This window comes from Sinohyriopsis cumingii, unplaced genomic scaffold (assembly GCF_028554795.1).
Source record: "Sinohyriopsis cumingii isolate HCF-2022 unplaced genomic scaffold, ASM2855479v2 utg000913l, whole genome shotgun sequence".
In the NCBI taxonomy this organism is placed as follows: Eukaryota; Metazoa; Mollusca; class Bivalvia; order Unionida; family Unionidae; genus Sinohyriopsis; species Sinohyriopsis cumingii.
In genome coordinates this window covers 3976556-3986678 of record NW_028315943.1, presented here as the reverse complement: position 1 = coordinate 3986678, position 10123 = coordinate 3976556, and the positions used below count along the sequence as shown (strand labels likewise).

Sequence of the window (10123 nt, the reverse complement as noted above, 5' to 3'; positions counted from 1 at the left end):
GCGCTGACGACACTAGATCGTTGAGTGCAGAAAGTACTAATTAAGCCAAATGACGATTGGACAAAATGTCGGATTCGCCCCCTCTGCTGCTACTTTAATGATATGTCTCCCCACTTTATGTTTGTGTTCTTCACCTCCTCCCCCTATTCCAAGACGCACATTATTTTGTTTCTCTCCTCCAAAAGCTATTTCGGTAAATTTCCCTGTGACGGTGTTTGTCTGATCGAAAACAACTCCATCAGGCCAAGCAGAAGACAACAATGGTTGCGTCCCTTGATAAAGTATTCATTAGCGCGTGAACACCACGACTGAGACTGGTCTGAGATAATTAGACTGAGATATTGAAAGTAAGGTTAGCAAAACAGGTACATATCTCTGTCGCATGGGTGAGAAATATAGGTATCTACAACTATGCGTTATAGGATCAGGAAATATCAGATCTCATACAGGAAAGACTCTGCAAAATATGAACATAAACTTTCAAGTGTGACAAAACTTTTTAAACATGGTATGCAATATATCACACTAACCCTTGAAATTAACAGTGTGAGCGAAACATGTTGTGAAGAGTGAACGTAGGTTACACTCAATGAACTATACTGACAAAATACCTGTACTTCGTGAAAAGCAAACAATTACACGTGTTATGAGATTGTAAAACAGTGTGTCAGAGAGATAGGAGGGTGGGAGTGCACGACTCCATAGGACTGCACTGAGCGTTGTCGGCCGATGCAAGGGAAAAATTGGAAATATCAGCAGGTGAGCAAAGGATTGGAATAGCGAATAGTGTTCAATTGTGGCCACGTTTACTGTTAAATGTATTGGTGACTTACGGACGGAAAAACTGTGCATATTCACTGGAGCCCAAATGAGGAAGGACATTCGGACCAGGATACCAAGGTAAAAAATTGACTTGGATGAGTTCCCAATGTAGAGATGTTGTTGTTGTTCTAGGGTTTAACGCCAATTTTCAGCACAAGATAGGCTATACATGGCGCCCAGTATAACTGGTGGTGGAAGAACCTTGGAAAACCCAAGGAAGAACCACCGACCCACGAGAAGCTACTGGCAGGCTTTACCACGTACCCACGCTAGCCGAGCCTTGGACTCGAACCCACGCAGACAGAGGTGAGATGGCAGTGATCCGGAACGGTGAGCGCTTTAGATCACTCGGCCACTCGGCCACCAATGTAGTGTAACGATATAACTGTACCATTAAGAATAGCAGGACTTAAATCGGTCTTTATTTTATTTCATTTATCATCACGACATGTAGTGTTAGTTGGGATGTGTGAGTGTGTCTGCATTATTAGTGTTATATGTCAGTAAATGTAATAATATTGGCGTATTTTATTTGTTTGTCTTCATCATTTGAGTAGTTCACCTGTTCCAAATATTCACCAACCCCTATCTTAAGTATTTGGTTAAGTGTAGGGGAGCTTGTGACATTCGGCGGGCCCGGCAGGACCAGCAAAACAGGACAGGTCGGTTAGTCACTGATTAATGTTGTCCTTTTTAGCGTTACAATGAGCACAGCATTAAGCCCATACCACGGGTACACAGCCTTATAATTGTTAAGGTGGATGGTAGCCCACTGAGTGGGAATAATTTGTCTCGTTTTGTCAAGTCTGTCCCTACAATCTTTCTTGTTTCGTCAAGTTTACCGTTAAAGTTTATCTATTTCATAGCGTCGAGTTTGTCTCAGTATACTAATTTGTTTTTGGATTGCCCTTTTATTTGCATATATTATGTTTCTTGTTAAGTGAGATGACAAGTGTTAATTTAGAAACGCTATTATAGATGAAGGAAAGTCACTTACGTTTGGTGGGGACAGAACTTCGAAGTTACTGAGGGCAAAAGAGGAAGCAGAGAAATAGAAATTATTGTTGCTCGAAGCACAAGACGAAGCAGAGGAGAGATTTTTACGTAAGGAAGAGAGAGAAATATAATTCCGGATACAAATATAATTAAGACGGAGCGAGATAAAGGGATAGAATTAAAAGAAAAGTAGACACAGCTAACGGAGAAAGAGGCACATATAAGGCGGATAGAGAAAGATTAGGAAAATATTACGTTTTCAATTAAACTGAGCTCAAGTTCAGTCCTAGGAGCGTTTAAGATTCTACAGGCAAGAAAAGGTTTAAGATATTAAACCACAAATAGTATATTTAGAAAAGAATCATTTGACATAGATGAATGTTTGTGTCATTTTGAACAACATGCCAACATGCCATATATGGTAAATGACCTCGTGATAATTGAATTACATACTAGTCACCTTGCTGACCGATATGGTACTGATCTTCTATCATAATTTGGCCCTTAAAACCGACATTACTTATGATGCTTTAAAAGAAAGGTTGCTGCAAAGTTTTCGCTGCTCAGACGAAGGTTTCCGTCAAAATTGTCGTTCGTCGCGTCCAGAAGTTGATAACACCTTTCAGGCTTTCGCTGCGCGCATAAGTCATTATTTGGAATTATGGACTGAATTGTGGAAATCGAGCGTACTCTTGTAGGTTTGACTGATTTGATTTTGCGCAAGCAATTTTTACAAGTGTGCCGTTTCGACTTAGCCACTTTATTACGGCAAAAGTCACTTATTTAAGGCAAAGGCAGTTCGGTAACTTTCAAGATTTGATAGTAACTGCCTACAAATACCGGCAAACATGTAGCATGATGTCCCACCCAGTCACATTATCCTGACACCACGCCAACCAGTCCTAGCACTAACTTTGTAATGCTCTGCGAGCGCCAAGCGAGGCAGCTGTTAGTATCATTTTTGTAAGTCTTTGGTATGACTCGGCCGGGGATCGAACCCACGACCTTCCGCTTCCATGGCGAACGCTGTAGCCACCAGGCAGGTGTCAGGATAATGTGCCTGGGTGAGACCTCATGCTACATGTCTGCGGCATGATGCCCCAGTGCTAAACGTCACTATAAACTGTCACACTGCAGACATCGTAGCGATATGACTGAAATTGTGTTAAAGCTACATTAAAAATCCAAATCACACACACACTAACCACCAGGCAACCGTAGCGGTGAAAAAGTTTGATAGTATGCAAGTATAATGCAATCAAATAAATATACCTCCCAATGTATGCAGCGAATAAAAGTAGTTTTTCTTTAACATAACAAACGTCGTCCTTGTGAGACCGTTATTCTTTACTTACCTTTCTTACCCAGTAATAAGGACGTGGAAATGATGGCAATGATTCATAGTTGCTTTTCTGACATCAAATAAAAGTCTAAATTATTCCTTTCTTGGTAAACCTCAATAACATAATCACATACGTGAATAATGATGAGATGTTCTTCAAAATTCCATGGAAGTTATTATGATTAATAAAAGGTTCTTATTAAAAATTAAGCTCATTATTATATGCACATTCCTGAATATTATTGAGGTTAATTCCGTCTAAGATGGAATTTCCATTTCATACATCGAGCCCAATATTTTATTTATCTGTAACTTATCTACGGAATAAATTGCATGATTAGTAGTGTGAATGAGGTTTATTCCGTCCAAATATAAATGTATTTCTATTTTCTAAAATCTTTGGTAAATATAAAGAATAAATGACTCATAAATTTATATTTATTCCATTTTGTATTGCCATTTATAGGGGGCCCCGAGTGGCCTAAAGCGCTCTCCGTTACGGATCACTGCCATCTCACCTCTGTCTGCGTGGGTTTGAGTCCAAGGCTCGGCTAGCGTGGGTACGTGGGAAAGCCTGCCAGTAGCTTCTCGTGGGTCGGTGGTTCTTTCCTGGGTATTCCAGGGTTCTTCCTCCACCAGTTATACTGGCCGCCATGTATGGCCTATCTTGTGCTTAAAAATGGCGTTAAACCCTAGAACAACAACAACAACAACAATTGCCATTTATATAAATATTTTTATTTGACATTAAATGACTTACAAAATAAGTATGTGAAATTAAACATTGAAAGTTTCCATTCAATAAAACTACTCTTCATTTGATCTAATAATAAAAAAACTGATTAAGACTAGTGGATGAACAAGAATTTTATTTGTTACATTAAATTATATAAATATACTGAGCACAGAAAATTTCTGCTGTATAATATTACGCAAAAGAATTCAATATTTCGTGCAAAGCGTAAAACATGTTCGTGCATTACTTCTTCCCTGGGCAAAAAAGGTGGTAATACAGTTTATAAGCATGTGCAACAAGGTAATGCCTAAACAAATTGGGAAATATATATATTTATGGACTGACATTCTCGACTTCACTGGCATGGCTTCCTTGTGGTAAGTTTATATAAGAAGTTTATTTTAGACCCAAGGATTTGACTATTTCCAACGAACTTAAGTTTGTACATTGTTTATGTGAATGGATTAAACCCTAGAGTAATTTCGGGCCGGCTGCTTACATTTGGCGGTGACACCTCTTCGTATCGTAATATTGATTGGGCCCGGCTGCTTACGTTTGATGGTGACACCTCTTCGTATCGTAATATTGATTGGGCCCGGCTGCTTACGTTTGGTGGTGACACCTCTTCGTATTGTAATTTTCAAGCTCTTTCCGATTATATTCACACAGACATTTTGCACTGTATGCCTATAACGTTTCCATTGGACGACATGAGTACGTGGACAGCAGAGTGCGACATTATAGGCACAAAAATGAAATAAATAAAGTTTTTTTTTTATTCCTGTACTAATTATCTTGAGTGTTACTAAATAAATCAATGATTTATAGTACACTGTTATTATTACTTCGATGCTTTTCTCCCGGGGGGGGGGGGATATTTAGTGATTACCTATAGTCGTCAGATTAACCCCTCTTAGTTCAATACGCGTATTACTTCCTTTCAAACTCTTATATTTCAGAACCTTCACCCCTAAAATACCAAGCCCCATTTGTTTAATGGATTATCCCCTAAAGAAACCATTTTTCCGGGAAAAAACGTCCTATTATGTGGACTAGAAAATTCGTTTATACAGAAAACGTTATATAAGGTAATCGAAAAAACAATTAGTACTTTACGGGCTTTGAACTATGTTCGTCTGTTTGCAAAATGACTCTTTTGTACCACAAGACTATGTAGTCACCTTGACAAATTACGTTAAAACATCTGGGTCATATACTATCACGGCTTATTGACAGCAGTTATAGAAATTTACAATAATTAAATACAATTCATTTTTCAAATGAATAATAATATCCGACAAGTGTGATTTTCAAGGCACCAGATAGAGATGGTGCTACACGGGCAACAAAGATATATGGATGTATGGTTGCAGTCGTGCATGCAAATCTGGAAATACAAAATCATTAATTGTTCAAGTGACACATTTGATTTTTGCTGTGTTAGTCCTGGTATACGGTTACTAATATCCGACGACAAGTGTGATTTTCAGGACGCAAGATACAAATTGTGCTATACAGACAACAAAGATAACTGGAATTATGACTGCAGTGGGATTTGAATTGTCAAGTGGGACATTTTATTTTCCCTGGGGTAGTCCTGATATATCGTTACTAATATCCGACGATAAGTGTGATTTTGAAGGCGCTAGATATAGATGGTGTTACACAGACAACAAAGATAACGGAATTATGGTTGCATTAATTCATGCGAATCTGGAAGTACAAGGGACGTCAATTGTCCAAGAGGCAAATTTTATTCTGGAAGTACAAAGGATGTGAATTGTCCACGTGGCAAATTTTATTGTCACTTTGGTAGCCCTGGTATACGGTTACTAATACCCGAAGACAAGTGTGATTTTCAGGACGCAAGATACAGTTGGTGTTACACAGACAACAAATATATTGGAATTATGGGTGCAGTAGTTCATACAAATCTGGAAGTACAATAGACGTGAATTATCCAAGTGGCAAATTTTATTGTCACTTTGGTCGCCCTGGTATACGGTTAATAATACCCGAAGACAAGTGTGATTTTCAAGACGCAAGATACAGTTGGTGCTATACAGACAACACATATATTGGAATTATGATTGCAGTAGTTCATGCAAATCTGGAAGTTCAATGGACGTGAATTGTCCAAGTGGCAAATTTTATTGTCACTTTGGTCGCCCTGGTATAAGGTTACTAATACCCGAAGACAAGTGATTTTCAGGACCAAGATACTGTTGGTGCAATACAGACAACAAAGATAACGGAATTGTGGTTGCAGTAGTTCATGCAAATCTGGAAGCACAAAGGATGTGAATTGTCCAAGTGGCAAATTTTATTGTCACTTTGGTAGCCCTGGTATAAGGTTACTAATACCCGAAGACAAGTGATTTTTAGAATGCAACATACTGTTGGTGCTATACAGACAACAAAGATAACGGAATTGTGGTTACAGTAGTCCATGCAAATCTGGAAGTACAAGATCATGAATTGTCCAAGTGGAAAATTTTATTTTCCTGTGGAAATCCTGGTATACCGTTACTAATATCCGACGAGAAGTGTGATGTTCAAGGTGCCAGATACAGATGGCGCTATACAGGCAACACATATATATGGGTTTATGGTTGCAGTCGTGTATGCGAATCTGACGTTCAAAATCATGAATTGTCCAAATAACAAACTTTATTTTCACTGCGGTGGCCCTGGTATGCGGTTATTAATATCCGACGACAAGCGTGATTTTCAGAACGCAAGATGCAAAATGTGCTATACAGACAACAAAGATAACTGGACTTATGGCTGCAGTGGGATATGAATTGTCGAAGTGTTAAATTTTATTTTCACTGTGGTACTCCTTATATACCGTTCCTAATATCCGATGAAAAGTGTGATTTTCAAGACACCAGATATAGATGGTGCTACACAGACAACAAAGATAACGGAATTATGGTTGCAGTAGTTCATGCAAATCTGGAAGTACAAGGGACGTGAATTGTTCAAGTGGCAAATTTTATTGTCACTTTGGTCGCCCTGGTATACGGTTACTAATACCCGAAGACAAGTGTGATTTTCAGGACACAAGATACAGTTGGTCCTACACAGATAACAAATATAACGCAATTATGACTGTAGTAAATCATGCAAATCTGGAAGTACAATGGACGTGAATTGTCCAAGCGGCAAATTTTATTGTCACTTTGGTCGCCCTGCTATACGGTTACTAATATCCGAAGACAAGTGTGATTTTCAGGACGCGAGATACAGTTGGTGCTACACAGACAACACATATATTGGAATTATGATTGCAGTAGTTCATGCAAATCTGCAAGTTCAATGGACGTGAATTGTCCAAGTGGCAAATTTTATTATCACTTTGGTAGCCCTGGTATAAGGTTACTAATACCCGAAGACAAGTGATTTTCAGGACACAACATACTGCTGGTACTATACAGACAACAAAGATAACGGAATTGTGGTTGCAGTAGTCCATGCAAATCTGGAAGTACAAGATCATGAATTGTCCAAGTGGAAAATTTTATTTTCCTGTGGAAATCCTGGTATACCGTTACTAATATCCGACGAGAAGTGTGATTTTCAAGGTGCCAGATACAGATGGCGCTATACAGGCAACACATATATATGGGTTTATGGTTGCAGTCGTGTATGCGAATCTGACGTTCAAAATCATGAATTGTCTAAGTAACAAATTTTATTTTCACTGCGGTGGCCCTGGTATGCGGTTATTAATATCCGACAAGTGTGATTTTCAGAACGCAAGATAAAAAATGTGCCATACAGACAACAAAGATAACTGGACTTATGGCTGCAGTGGGATATGAATTGTCGAAGTGTTAAATTTTATTTTCACTGTGGTACTCCTTATATACCGTTCCTAATATCCGATGAAAAGTGTGATTTTCAAGACACCAGATATAGATGGTGCTACACAGACAACAAAGATAACGGAATTATGGTTGCAGTAGTTCATGCAAATCTGGAAGTACAAGGGACGTGAATTGTCCAAGTGGCAAATTTTATTGTCACTTTGGTCGCCCTGGTATACGGTTACTAATATCCGAAGACAAGTGTGATTTTCAAGACACAAGATACAGCTGGTGCTACACAGACAACAGATATAATGGAATTATGACTGTAGTAATTCATGCAAATCTGGAAGTACAAAGGACGTGAATTGTCCAAGTGGCAAATTTTATTGTCACTTTGGTCGCCCTGGTATACGGTTACTAATATCCGAAGACAAGTGTGATTTTCAGGACATAAGATACTGTTGGTGCTACACAGACAACACATATAATGGAATTATGATTGCAGTAGTTCATGTAAATCTGGAAGTACAATAGACGTGAATTGTCCAAATGGCAAATTTTATTGTCACTTTGGTCGCCCTGCTATACTGTTAATAATACCCGAAGACAAGTGTGATTTTCAGGACACAAGATACTGTTGGTGCTACACAGACAACACATATAATGGAATTATGATTGCAGCAGTTCATGCAAATCTGGAAGCACAAAGGATGTGAACTGTCGAAGTGGCAAATTTTATTATCACTTTGGTAGCCCTGGTATAAGGTTACTAATACCCGAAGACAAGTGATTTTTAGAACGAAACATACTGCTGGTGCTATACAGACAACAAAGATAACGGAATTGTGGTTACAGTAGTCCATGCAAATCTGGAAGTACAAGATCATGAATTGTCCAAGTGGAAAATTTATTTTCCTGTGGAAATCCTGGTATACCGTTACTAATATCCGACGAGAAGTGTGATTTTCAAGGTGCCAGATACAGATGGCGCTATACAGGCAACACATATATGGGTTTATGGTTGCAGTCGTGTATGCGAATCTGACGTTCAAAATCATGAATTGTCCAAATAACAAATTTTATTTTCACTTCGGTGGCCCTGGTATGCGGTTATTAATATCCGACGACAAGCGTGATTTTCAGAACGCAAGACGCAAAATGTGCTATACAGACAACAAAGATAAGTGGAATTATGGCTGCAGTGGGATATGAATTGTCGAAGTGTTAAATTTTATTTTCACTGTGGTACTCCTGATATACCGTTACTAATTTCCAATGAAAAGTGTGATTTTCAAGGCGCCAGGTACAGATGGTGCTACAAAGACTTCTATTATAATGGAATTATGGTTGCAGTAGTTCATGCAAATATGGAAGTACAAAGGACATGAATTGTCCATTTGGCAAATTTTATTCTCACTGTGGTAGTCCTGGTATACCGTTACTAATAACCAACCAGACGTGTGATTTTCAAGGCGAATGATACAGCTGGTGATTTACAGACAAAAGAGATAACTGGAATTATGGTTGAAGTACTCCATGCCAAACTGAAAGTACAAGGGAAGTGAATTGTCCAGGTGGGAAATTTTATTTTCTCTCTGGTAGTCCTTGTATACCGTTACTAATATACGTCCACAAGTGTGATTTTAAAGGTGCAAGATACAAATGGTACTATACGGACAACCAAGATTAATCGAATTAGGGTTGCAGTAGTTCGTGTGAATTTGGAAGTAAAAGGGAGATAATAACGACAAGATAGATAAACACGACAACTGGGATTATTGTTGTCAGTAAAACATGTGCCAATTAAAAGTAAAGTTCTAAACTTTCATTCGAAACCAATATACTTACATGCGTAAAATAATTGTTCCACATAATTCAAACTGCAACATTTTTCACAAAATAGTTAAAATACATATCACGGTGTATGTTTGACGTGAATGCCAACTATACCGTTCGTAACACCGATTATTATATGCTCATTTGTTTCCCCGTTAACTTTACATTGTCAGAATCGTTCAATATTCCCCGATACTGAACGCGCCCGACAATACACATATAGCATTCACGTGAATAAAGGAACTACTTTCTATTGTAAACAGACAATGACGCAGACGCCAGCACTTTTGATTTGTAAACAAATCATATACACTCGCGTAAGAGGCTCTTTACTTTGTGGTTGTTTAAATTTGTTTCTGAATGAACTAAAACAAGTTTCGTGGACTGAAAAACCCCCCCCCCCAGCTGTTTTGGCACATTCCGCGTTGATATAATGTTACGGATTTAGGCTAGCTACATTATATAAAAGACGGAAGATAAGGTCCTTACAAATATCATACAAGTGACAAGGCATATACTGTCTTCTTTATCTGGTGATAAGAATGGCAAAATAAAATATACTTTCAGTTTTACATC

General features: G+C 38.4%; 1 long non-coding RNA gene across 1 annotated transcript in view; it reads left to right on the top strand.

The window, feature by feature from the left end:
* The first annotated feature begins 355 nt into the window (after positions 1 to 355).
* LOC149773067 (uncharacterized) overlaps positions 356 to 10123 on the top strand; it is a 34988-nt gene continuing 25220 nt past the window's right edge. The window contains exon 1 of the long non-coding RNA XR_016417486.1: positions 356 to 900. This is a non-coding gene — a long non-coding RNA (uncharacterized LOC149773067). The remainder of the gene's footprint in view (positions 901 to 10123) is intronic.